The sequence below is a fragment of the Myotis lucifugus genome, unplaced genomic scaffold (genome assembly GCF_000147115.1).
Source record: "Myotis lucifugus unplaced genomic scaffold, Myoluc2.0 scaffold_36, whole genome shotgun sequence".
Taxonomy (NCBI): domain Eukaryota; kingdom Metazoa; phylum Chordata; class Mammalia; order Chiroptera; family Vespertilionidae; genus Myotis; species Myotis lucifugus.
Genome location: NW_005871084.1, coordinates 3,246,035 through 3,259,091, shown reverse-complemented (window position 1 = coordinate 3,259,091; position 13,057 = coordinate 3,246,035). Strand labels below are relative to the sequence as shown.

Below are 13,057 nucleotides of genomic sequence, written 5' to 3'. Positions count from 1 at the left end.
GACAGGGCGAAGGTGGGGATGAAGGAGGTGTGAACAGCAGCCTTCACTTTGGTTCTCCCCCACCCCCACCCCCCCATTCTTTAGCACTCAGCCAGGCCACATGGGTGTGTTGGTAGCAGCCTCATGCATGAAGTGAGCCCTCAGCCATCTCGGGGTCCCAGCCACTCCCACATCATCTTTGGCCCCCACAGCTCTTAGGTTGGCTATTTAGAAAGGGACATTGCCAGGAAGTGCCAATGGTGAGAACTGTGCAAAGAGCCCCTGAGACAGGAGGGCAGGACAAGCCAAGGGAAATATCATTACCCCTGAGAAACAGGACACTATCCACCCTCCCATCTGAAAACACCAGCCAGACACAGCGTGCCCAGGACAGCGTGCCCTTACTCTCCACGCTGCCTTCCAGGCAGAGTCCCCTTGGCCTTCGCAGTTGGGCTTGTCCATACCGGCTGCCCCACAGGGCCCTCTGCTCTTCCACCCCCCAGGCCTAACCGGCCGTTGGGCTGTAGCCACCCCACAGTTTAGAGGACCATCCAAACATTAGGTGTCAGAAATCTGCCTACGACACAGCAGAGGCTGTGGGCCCCATAAGAGCTTCCTCTGCAGGGCCCTGCTGCCACCTGCCCCTGGGTAGCTCAGGCCTGGCTGGGCCCTGACACACAGGGCGAGGAGCGCAGCGCCCTCCTCCGTGTCTGAGCAGACAGTGGAGCGGGAGGGAGCGTGGGAAAGCAAATCCACACACGGCAGCTGTTTCCGCCTCCTGTTTCCAATTGCACTGCACAAAAAACAGACGTGGTGGATGCAATGTGCTCGGTTCCCGGGCCAAGGCTGGCGGCGGCTGGCGGAGTGAAGGGGACGGTGTTCTGTTGGGCAACTTTGCATTTTCATCTCTTACATGGAAGCTCTCTCTTGGACGGTGGTTTCACCTTTTTTTAAAAAAAGGTTTCTTACGTGCACCACCTCTTTCACCATCTCAGGGAGCCTCTGGAAATGCCTTGTTAGAAACATCGAGGCTGAAGGGTGTTACACATGGAACGGTGGCCCTTCCCCCACACAATGCCTATGTTCAGGTTCTTACCCAGGACCTCCAAGTGTGGACTCATTTGGAAAAGGCTCCTCACAAAAATAACTAATTAAGGGGAAGTCACAGTGGAGTTGGGTGGGCCCCTAACCCAACAGGACTGGTGTCATCAAAAGGAGACACTCGCACACAGAGCCGCACACAGGAAGAACATGTGGAGATGAAGGCAGAGATCAGAGGTGCAGCAGACGCCCAGGGACGCCAGAGATGGCCGGCCAGCCAACCTCGCGAACCCAGGGGGTGTGAGCCGGCTGGACGGCCAGAGAAACGCTGGGCCAGAGTCTCTCACAGTCTCAGAAGGAAGAGTCTCCCAACACCTGGTCTAGGACTTCCAGCCTCCAGAACCCTAAGAGAACAAGTGCCTGTGGTTTAAGGCCCCCACCCCCCATTTTGTGGTGGTTTGCCACAGCAGCCACACAAAATTAATACGAATGGCATGGACTTATGTAAGGAAGTTAAAGGTCTAGTTGAAGGAAACTGTCCAGCACCACTGAGAAGAGGCAAGAGCATGCAATTCAGGGAGGAGAAATATTCCTGAAATGTATTCTCTCACCAGAGAAACAAGATAGGCATTCAGGGCTCAAGGCGTGGGGCTGTAATCTAATTCCGATCCTTTTTCAAAAATAGCATCATTAACACGGTGAGCGCAGCTCTCACAGTTCTGGTTCCCAGCTCCTCCCTGCATGCGGGCTAATCCCCTGGCCGGAGGACCAATGGTCGGATGACCCAGAGCAGCCCTCTGGGGTCAGGGAGCGTCCCCGGGCCTGCTGGGTGGCAGGCTTTCCTCATTCCCACTCTCTTTTGAGACATTTGCAGGGAAGAGAGAGTTTAAGTGCATTTAGCATGTCCACCGGCTGGACAAGCCCCAGGGGTCTGGTCACCCACTGGTCACTGGCACTGAACCCTCTAGAGCTCACTGCAGGAGGAGGTAAGTGAGGGCGATGTTCCTGAAGCAAAGGGGCAGGTATCAAGTGGAATGGAGCTGCCCCATAGGCCACGGCCTCTGTTCTCCATTGCAACGCTCCCTGGAGCATCTTTGCTCTCAGAACCTCTAATTCACTGCCCCGAGGACTGCCTTCCGTTCTTTGTTTGAGTCCTGATGAAGGCCCAGGAACAGCTGGACTTGGCTCAAACCCTTCCCTGTCAGCTACTAGCTGTGTGACCTTGGCCAAGTTACTTAACCTCTCTGAGTCTTGCTTTCCTCAACTACATTATGACAATAGTAGTAGTGACTTTGGGTTGGGTTATGTAAAATAAACCATCTAAAGTATTGGCCCATCTTCAGGTACATGGTAGGTCCTCAATCCATGTTACTTTCTTAAAAGGCTCACTTCCATACCTGATAAACATACTACCCTGTTTCTCTCCCCTCTGGGAAACAGCTTCCACTTTGCTTAACCAAACCCACCCTCCCCGTTCTCAGCAGCAAGCAAAACTGCGCTTGTCATGATGGACCAGAGCAGACCACATTAGATATCGATGACACCCATTTCTACTGGTGGGATGGGATTAAATCGTGCTTTCCTCTCCCACCTCTAAGGTACAGTGCAGGTCCCCACAGATCTGCAGATGAGGGAATTGGGTAGCTTATTCCCCTGCATGTGCAGAGAGCATTTTCAAATGTTAACAAGACATGGCAGAGAAGTACTGTGAGCAAGCTGCATGGCTGGAGAAACACTGGGAAATTGTATTCTTCCAAGGCTAGTTTGCATCTGAATTTGGGAGGACCAGAGTAACAGAACAGATGAAATCAGTGTTGCTGAATTCATAAGCAGTCCAAGTACCTCTGCCCACACAGCCAGCTGTCAGGCCCACTCTGCCTGGATTACATGCAACAGACACGCCTGTCTCACATTGTGGGTGGGACAAAAGTAAGCTTATCGTTGTTCATATGGAAAATAATACAATAATTGATAAATAAGAATACAAGAATAAACCCTGTTTTTCACATACTCACATCTGTAAACCTACTTTGCCCACCTTGTATATTGGCTCATAAGTTACATAAATAGATGTGCATAACCCATGGACACAGGTGAAGGCCTGGGCAGGGGCAGGAGCAGGGTGGAGGGGGGGTCAGTGGGGGAAAAGGGAGACATGTGTAATACTTCCAACAATAAAAATAAAATTTTAAAAAAAATTTAAATAAATAAATAGATGTGGATTTCTTGTCAACTATATTAAAGGACTTTTTTAGATGTCAACTTTAATTGAATTTTCTTATATGCATGCCATTAATGAGGGATTTCTTTCTTTTTTTATGTGAACTCATAGGCATATTTTTCATCTACCAAAGGAAACATTTTTTCTACCATATGCTTTCACAATTATCTTTTTTTTTCTAGTGTCAAAGTCAACAACTGAAGTGTGGATATATTAAGACACGAAGTGATAAAATTACTCCAGATGCCAATTTAAACAGACAAGTGAATGTGTACAGATAAAAAAATCTTGAAAGTACACACACCCAAATGTTAATAGTCATCTTCCCCCTTTTGGGTAGTAGAATGGTGAGTGATTTTATTTTCTTTGATTCATTCTTTTCCTTTAGCTCCCATTAGTCTCTCCAAGTTTTCTGAATTTAGGATGTGTTGCTTTTTTTAAGGACTTTTGTGAGCAGCTTTCGGTTCATGGCAATAGTGAGCAGAGATAGAGAGATTTCCCATATTCCCTCTGCCCCCACACACGCATAGCCTCCCCCATTATCAGCACCCCACACCACAGTGGTACATGTGTTCCTTAGTAACCCACATCTACACGTCATTATCGTTCAAAGTCCATAGTTTACATTAGGTTCGCTCTTGGTGTTGTGCATTCTGTGGGTTTGGACAAATTGATAATGAACAGATCCATCATTATAGCATCATACAGGATAGTGTCCCTGGTCAAAAGAAATCCTCTGTATTGGTATTGTGTTTCTAATTTCAAATTCTACTTGTTCACTGCTGCTAGATTGGGGAACAATGGATTTTTGTATATTAACCTTGCAACCTGCTGCAATCGCTCATTAGTTCCGGTGTTTCTTTTATAACTAGAAAAGAATAATTTTTCACAGTTGCTTGAGGCTGCTCTTCTGAGATGGAGCAAATAGACTCACAGACTCCTGCCTTTCTGTTAATTAAGGTAAAGAGGGCCCCAGTGTTCCTGTGACTGCTAGGGAGTCCCAAGTAGAACTGGTTCTAGAACCTGCAGGTGGAAGGAAGGCGGAGATGGGACAGGAAGAAAGAGCGTGAGGCCGCAGCTAGAGGACGAGGCGAGGGATGGCTATATTCGAGGGGCTGTGCGAAGCTGCTGGAGCAGAAATGGAGTGCTTACCAGACAGCGAAGTTGCTCTCACTCACAGGTGACTGGTTGCAGGACGGCTCCCTTCTGCCTCTGCAATGAGGATGGGTCTTGGCACGTCCCATCCCAGGCTGGGAAGAAGGAAGAGCATCCAGGTAGGGCACACAGCACCTTTGCTCGCTGTCTATTGGCAGAAATGTAGTCACATGGCTATACCTGCAAGGGAAGCTGGGAAATGGTGTCCAGCTGAGTGACCATGTGCTTCGCTATTAAGTGTCTGCTGTTAGGAATGAAAGAGACAATGGATGATGTTGGTGGACAAATAGCAGTCTCTCTCACAAAGAGGGAAATGGTGACAAGATGGGGGGCAGGGGGACTAGAGAGTGAGAGAGAAATGAGAATGGAGGAGAGAGAATTATAAGTGGAAGGAAAACCTCCATTTGCGGAGGGAGAGCCGGGTTGGATTCGGGGCAGTGCCTGCAGCATGGGAGCCCGTTGCTGGGTGTCACTGTGGGATTCGGGGAGGGGGTGTCTGTGACGGTGGTGGGGAGGAGCCCCATTGGATTGCCCTGGCCCGACCAGCCTGCACTTCAGGTTCACCCGGGCTTCTGTTTGTGAGTTTGTGCTTCAGACTCTTAAAATCATTTTCCTTTTGTTCCCTCTTGTTTGGCCTCTGTGGTTAAATCACTTTGACCAGACAACTTGAGCAGAAACAGTAACTGGACAGGCAGGGGGGAGAGTGGGGTCTCCTGCTGGCTTGAAAAATATAGCACTCCCTTCGCTTTACGTGGTGGTGTTACCTTTTCTAAAGGTTCTTCCAGATGTTGTCACGTTCTTCTCGGACGGCACTGCAAGGCGGGGAGAGCCACATGGAGCATGAGCAGTGGAGGGGACACAGCCACTGGGGTCATATTTCTGACTGGGAGCCCAGCTCTGCCGTGGCTGGCTGTGTGGTCTGGAGGACTCACACCAGTCCTCTGAGTTTCCTTTCCCTCAACTGTACCATGGGGTGTTACCAGGACTGACTTCCAGAGGTGGTTTCGTTCCTATTTCAAAGGGCTCCGATTCGGCTCCAGCTCAAGGTATAGATTTTGGAGGCTCTACCAAGCAGAGAAGATTCTGAGACAGCACAGACTATGTGGATTGGAGAAGGAAATTCCAGGAGTGGAGATGGTTGTAACACCAAAAACCCAGGAGGGTACTGAGAGAAAAGGAATAGAGACAGACAGAAGGGCTGCCGGATGTTCTAAGGCCCTGAAGTTCTCCTTTTCCAGAAAAGGAAACTGAGGCACCAGGAAGTCACCCGAGACTCCAGCAGGTGGTGGAGCTGAAGGAATCAGGAAGAACTCGCTGTGATGGAGAGCGTCCTCGGTGCAGGGAGAGGTGCTGACTAGACACCTGCACCTGCTCCAGACCCCCTGCACCCCCCCCCACACTCAGCTCCCAGTGGCAGTTTTGGGAAGAACTCAGGGATCTTGCCTCCGCTGCCCACGGCTGCAGTGGGATGGCACTCCTCTGTTTGACTTTAATCCCTCTAGGAACAGGGGACAGATAACCTTTCAATAATCTGAAATCCAATAAAAAGAATCTCTCTCCGAAGAGTACACAGGGTTTGGGAAGGCTTTAGTATTTATAGACTTTAAGGATTTTCATCCGCCCTCCGGTCTCTCTCTGTGCTTTGGAGGCAGTGAGGGGAGTAACATGAGCTGAATAAAAGGTCACTGCCACAGGAGTTGTCTTAGCCGGATGAACTTGACCTCGCAGGGGCCAAAAGCTCTAGATCAGCGATTTTCAACCTTTTTCATTTCATGGCAAACTTACCCTAATTACTAAAGTTCTGAAGCACGCCAAAAAATACATTTTTTGCCGATCCGGCAAAAAATAGCTGAAATGTTGATTCATTTACAGTGGGCAACTATAGTTGTGTTGGCTGTTGTCATTTTTTTTTAATTTGACAAGAGGTCAGTGCCCCTGACTAAATAGTCAGGTATTGTATGTTTGTTTGTTTTGTTGGAGTTTTTTGTTGTTGTTGTTGTTGTTGTTAATCCTCACATGAGGATAATTTTTCCATTGATTAAAAGAGAGTGGAAGGAAGGGGGAGAGACAGAGAGAGAGAAACATCGATGTGAGAGAGACATTAATTGGTTACCTCCTGCACGCACCCCCACAGGAGCTGTGGATCGAGCCTGCAACCAAGGTATGAGGTATGTGCCCTTGACTGACATCAATCCCAAGACCCTTCGATCTATGGGCCAATGCTCTACCCACGGAGCCACAGCAGGTTTTAAAAATCTTGGGCACACCCGTTGAAAATCACTGGTATTAAGTTGCTGATAATGCCCATGGTTTTCTCACACACCAGGTAGGGAAGGGGAAGCTCTTTCACTCTATGCTTGCTCGGAAAATGTTTCCTTCTCTGTTTTTACTTCTTCTACAGTCTTACTCTCATTTCCTCTATAATTCACTTCAAGCGTCAGCTGGCTTTGCAACCATGCGATGATGCTTCTCACACTTGAGCCTGCACCAGAACTCCCTGAGGGCTTCTGAAACAGGCTGGGCCCCTCCCCCAGTTCCTGCTGCTGGAGGTCTGGCCTGGAAACTGAGAATTTGCATTTCTAATAAATTCCTGCTACTGCTGCTGCTGCTGCTGCTGCTGCTGCTGGTGGTGCTGCTCCTGGTCAGGGCACTGGCTTAGATAAACTCCGAGACTCTGCCCTAGCCAGTGCCATCCAATCACTCTGCACTGCTGTCTCCCTGTGGTTCTGAGGAGGGCTCCTCTCAAGGCTGTGGCTCTCCGTTCAACAGCCAAGGGGGCACAAGGGAGCTTCCAGAAGAGACTGAGGAAGTCAGCCTGCTAGCAGCGCTGTGCAGAGGGCACCGAGTCTCGGGCATCTAGTCCCAAAGTGGTCCCAGGAGGCACTCGACCCTTCCTCATTCCCAAAGCGTGTGCGGGTTCTACGCCTGTCCTTGGGTTTGTGCTATGTCTGCACTCCCCGCAGTCGGCCTTGATCAGAAGTCCTGGGACCCCCAGAGCAGCCTGTTGCTGAGCGGTTCTCCCAGCCGACCTCTGAGCCAGGAAGCCAGCTCCCTCCAAAGAGACCTCAGTCACAGCTTGGGTGGGGGTGGCATTTGTCTGATGCAAGAACTTTGAGGGCAAGTTGGACAGGCAGTCCTCATCTTAACAACTGAAAAATAAATGGAACATAAGGTTCATTTCAAGTTCCTCAGAAGGAAGGTTATGGAAATCACTGCAAAGATATAAGTTGGTTTCCATTGAAAAGAACATAGATTAGAAATCATAGTTATATTTCCCAAAGGATTAAGTGGAAACCTATTCTGGTCCTCATGACATTTGAAATTTCCCAGTAGTCTGGCCATTTAAGAGGAAACCATGAATATTCTCTGGCTCTTGTAATTCACAGTTCAACGAGTCCACAGTTTTCCAAGCTTCGGGTGAGTTTCAACAGGGCAGTGGGGCCCTGCACTGATCTCTAAGTGCTGCCCTCTTGTGGTCGCCTGAACACATGCCACTCGTGTTCTGGAGTCTGCACATCTACTTCTTCAAATCAAAGGGAACAGAGCCCAGGAACTGACTGCTCCCACCAAAGGGGGAAAGGTGCTGCAGGTTTGCCACACTTAGATGTTTCCAGAGGATTACAACCATTGCTTTTTAAATATATTTTTTTATTGATCTCAGAGAGAGAGATAGAAACATCAATGATGAGAGAATCGTTGATTGGCTGCTTCTGCACACCCCCTACTGGGGATGGAGCCCACAATCTGGGCATGTGCCTTGACTGGGAATTGAACCCTGACCTCTGGTTCATAGGTCGATGCTCAAACATTGAACCAAGCCGGCTGGGCACAACCATTGCTTTAATGGCTGTTGCTTTATCAATGTTCTGTGCACAGAAGAGGTAAGAGAGAGTGACGACCTCCGCATTCACTCCTCCTGCCTCTTGCCCGGCCTGCCTGCTGCCCGCCGCCACAACACCGCCAAACCCGTCCCTCCTGTGCCAGGCACTGATTGGCACCATGCCCTACCAATACCCAGCGCTGACCCCAGAGCAAAAGAAGGAGCTATGTGACATTGTTCACCGCATCGTTGGCTCCGGGCAAGGGCATCCTGGCTGCAGATGAGTCCACTGGGAGCATTGCCAAGCGGCTGCAGTCCATTGGCACTGAGAACACCAAGGAGAACCGGCGCTTCTACCGCCAGCTGCTGCTGACTGCCGGTGACAGAGTGAATCCCTGCATCGGGGGTGTCATCCTCTCCCATGAGACACTCTATCAGAAGACAGATGATGGGCGTCCCTTCCCTCAAGTTATCAAATCCAAGGGTGGTGTTGTGAGCATCCAGGTAGACAAGGGCGTGGTACCCCTGGCAGGAACAAATGGCGAGACTACTACCCAAGGGTTGGATGGGCTGTCTGAATGCTGTGCCCAGTACAAGAAAGACGGAGCTGACTTTGCCAAGTGGCGCTGTGTGCTGAAGATTGGGGAACACACCCCTCAGCCCTTGCCATCATGGAAAATGCCAACGTTCTGGCCCGTTATGCCAGCATCTGCCAGCAGAATGGCATCATGCCCATCGTGGAGCCTGAGATCCTCCCTGATGGGGACCATGACTGAAAAGGTGCTGGCTGTTGTCTACAAGGCTCTGAGTGACCACCACATCTACCTGGAAGGCACCTTGCTGAAGCCCAATATGGTCACCCCAGGCCATGCCTGTACCCAGAAATTTTCTAACGAGGAGATTGCCATGGCAACTGTCACTGCGCTGTGCCCCACAGTGCCCCCCGCTGTCCCTGGGATCACCTTCCTATCTGGAGGTCAGAGTGAGGAGGAGGCATCCATCAACCTCAATGCAATCAACAAGTGCCCCCTGCTAAAGCCATGGGCCTTGACCTTCTCCAATGGCCGAGCCCTGTAGGCCTCTGCTCTGAAGGCCTGGGGTGGAAAGAAGGAGAACCTGAAGGCTTCCCAGGAGGAATATGTCAAGCGACCGCTGACCAACAGCCTCGCCTGCCAAGGAAAGTACACCCCAAGCGGCCAGGCTGGGGTGCAGCCGGCCAGTCCCTCTTCATCTCTAACCATGCCTACTAAGCAGAGGTGATCTAAGGCTGCCCCAGGAAAACTCCAGGCCCCGCCCATTCCCACATTCACTCTTGAAGAGGCCTCATCCCAGGCTCCAGGCTGCTCTTGCCCAGCACTCTTGCCTCCCTTGTGACATTGGTTGCGTGGTGTTGTCTGTGTATGCCAACTCCAATGCCCTTTCCAGCCCACTGCCAATAAACAACTATTTAAGGGGGGGGGGAGAAGAAGAGGTAAGAGAAATGATCAAAATAAGTAATATTGATTTTCCTGGACTTCGTTAAAGAGAAAATTTGAGAAGAAAGAGAATGGGTTTATGTATATGAATATGTATTTATGCATGAATGTATATATGCATAAATATACCTACACATGTATGTGTGTAGTACGTGTATTTTATTTTGTGCCTCCATCCTGCCCATATAGATGAGCAGGAAGAACAGGTCTGGTCCAGGCTCCATGATGGCTGGTGTGTGAACTTGGGTAGATAACGACCTTTCAGAGCCTCAGCTGCCTCACTGTAAAATGATGTCATTGAAACAAATACAAAATGATATTGAATGCAAACTGTAATTTAAAAATAACATTTTAAAAACAGCAAAATACCACCAAAAACAATGTCATTGAATAGATTGCCTTAAAGTCCCTGCCTGTTCCAATTCTGATTCCGAGGAAAACATAATACATAGAAGAGAAACCTTTTTCCATCCCTCATTTCACGTGCCACACCTTCCCTTTCTTCCTCCCTGCTCCTCTTTGCGTATTTTCTAACAAAGAACTCTACATTTGGGTTCTTTACATGCTACCCTCTCTCTGCACCCATTGGGATGTTCATTTTATATAAGAAAGTTTCGTTTTTCTTTTTCACTCTCAGTCAAGGGCCACCCTCCATCTCTTAGTGAATCCGAGAAAGACAGGCCAATGTTAGACAGAAAACCTGCCAGAGCAGTTTCTGTAAGACCATGACGAGCACCCCGAGCCTGAATGAGAAGGCACCGGTGGCATAAGTGTGGCCAGAGGGACCTCTCCGCTGTGGCATTTGTGGAGACCATTTGTGCTCTGAGTGGACACGGTGGCCAGAGCACCAAGCCAGCCCCGCTCACATCCTGCCTGGAGAAGTCACGGAAGAAGGCGGCGTGCTTGGGAGGGTGGCGTGGGGACGTTGGCGCGGGCAGGAGACACTGCCCCTGCCAGCAGCGCTCAGCAGCCCTGATGGCAGAGCAGGTGTGGGGGAGGAGAGCCGGCTCCACAGGAAAGGAAATGGCGGGGCCCAGGTCCACAAGGCAAGCGAGACATCCCTGGACTCTCCCGAACCGGGAGGAATTGAAGGGGGCGGAGCGCCTTCCCCTCTGTGCTGGAGGGATCCCGTGCTGTTGATGTGACCTATGTGTACCCTCAGGCTGGTATGTGGAGATGGAACGTGGATTTCGGGATTTAGGAAGAATTAGAGGAGGTGCCCATCAATGGAAGCTTTACTCTATGCTGGTCCTGCTGCCTTTAGAAATGTGTGTGACTTTATTATTAGACAAACTTCAAGCACATACAAAAATGGAGGAGATAGTAAAATGAGGTCCCATTAGCAAATTATAACTACATCACCAATCTTGTTTCCTCTGTCCCACTTCCTGCCAATGTTATTTTGAGGTAAATACCAGATTTCTATGTCATTTTGTCCATAAATACTTCAGTATGCATCTAACAGATAAGGACTTTTCTTTGAAAAAACAACCACAATACCATTAGCACATTAAAAAATGAATGCCTTTAATATCATCAAACACCAGGCAGTGTTCAAATGTCCATCAGCCTCATAAATGTTACATGCTTTTAGTTTGTTTTAGAATCCAAGTTAGTAAGGTCCACGCAGGCTGTAAATCCTCAACTTCTGTGTTGAATAATGTTTTGAAACAAAATCTAGAACAAAATTGAACTTCTCTATCCCAACTTTGTTTTATGAAATTGCAATCGTGAGGAGGGTATTTTTTCCCTTATAAAAAAGAACTCCCGAAAGCTATGTTAGCAATTGCAAAGCTATTTCCAAAGGCCCCGGGTTTCTAGCCTCATAACTGGAAGCACTTGGCAGTTTGAGTGCCCAGCAAGGTTGGCAGGCGAGTCATTTCCCGCTGGGGACCTTCTGGATTGCCGTGTTCCTCCGGTAAATGCCTCACTATCTCCTCTGAGGTCTAAGTCAGAGTGTTCATGTGTCGAATCAGCCACCAGGGGGCTCCCGAGGAACTCGATGAACTTCAGAGTTTCCCCAAAACCCACCTTTGTGCGTTTTATTTGCTTTTTATTACAGACTGAACTCGCCAGGGTGCGGCTTGTCTCCTCCTTCAGGTCCAATTCTGCCCGCAGAAGAGACCGGGCCTCAGGGAGATGTGGCTTGTTCCCCGAGGCTGGCTGGGAAAGGACATGGTGAGCTGTCCATCGCTCTGTCCAAGGATTTGAGGTTTGCAACCCTTCGCCCCTCAATGGTCCTCCCTGAATAGCCACTTGATGGCAGAGAACATACATGGGGGGTTAGGGGGAGGGAGGCAATATGAGTTAATAAGCTCCCTGTAGCCTCATGATTTTTATTAAATTTTTCGATTATTAGGGACACAGAGAGTGTTGCTATGAGCATCGTTAGACATGTAGGTAGGGGTGGTTAACGTGAAATTACACGCTCAGGAGGAAACCTGGGCCTCCAGGTTCTCCATCTGGCCTCACCAGTCTCTCCCCGTCTCTAGGTCTCAGTGCCGGAAACTGAGGGGGTGGGGGCAGAAGCGGCTTGCTAGGGGCCCCCCCTCTCTGTTGGGAGTTTTTGTTGGAGGAAGATATCAGTTTGCTAGAAGTCATTTAAAATGACAGAAAGGTATGGCCTCACTATTCTGGAAGGCTAGAAGTCCTAAGCCAGGGGGTCGCAGGCCCATGCTGTCCTGGGGGCTCTGGGGAGAAGCCTTCCTTGCGTCATCTAGCTTGTTTGGCGGCCATCCTTGGAGTTCCTTGACTTGTAGATGGCCATCTTCTCCCTGTACCCCATCTTCCCTCTGCGCGTTTCTATCTCTGGGGCCAGATGTCCCTTTTCAGAAGCACACAAGTCATATTGGATTAGGGCCAGCCCCACCCATGGCCTCATTGAATGGGATCACTGCTGTAAAGACCCTATCTCCAAATAAGGCCATATCCTAATATACTAGGGGGATTAGAATTTCACATCTTTTGGCGGGGAGATACAAGTTAACCCATCATAGAGACCACGTTGTAGAAAAGATAATGTTTGGAAGACTTGTAACAACATACCCATGAATTGTGCTCACCAGTGAGCCACAGCATCCTGAGGATCCAAAAAAAGTTATGAGTCTACAAAGGTAGGAGAATAACACAGAAACTACTATGATGAGGAAAACTACAGTGTGATTTTAATAAGGAAAGTTAGCATTTTAACCCAAATTACATCCTATTCACTATATTTGATGTTTTTCTGTGATCACTAATATAGAAAATAAATACAGGATGAGACCATAAATATCCAGAATATTTTTTGCTAAAAAACACATCAAAGGGTAATTATTATGCTACTAAACAGATTATCATAGAACTCTTTTATATACTAAATACTTA

At 49.0% G+C, this 13,057-nt stretch overlaps 1 pseudogene; it reads left to right on the top strand.

The window, feature by feature from the left end:
* Window positions 1-8,376: 8,376 nt before the first annotated feature.
* LOC102425529 lies at window positions 8,377-9,490 on the top strand (annotated as a pseudogene).
* Window positions 9,491-13,057: the final 3,567 nt, after the last annotated feature.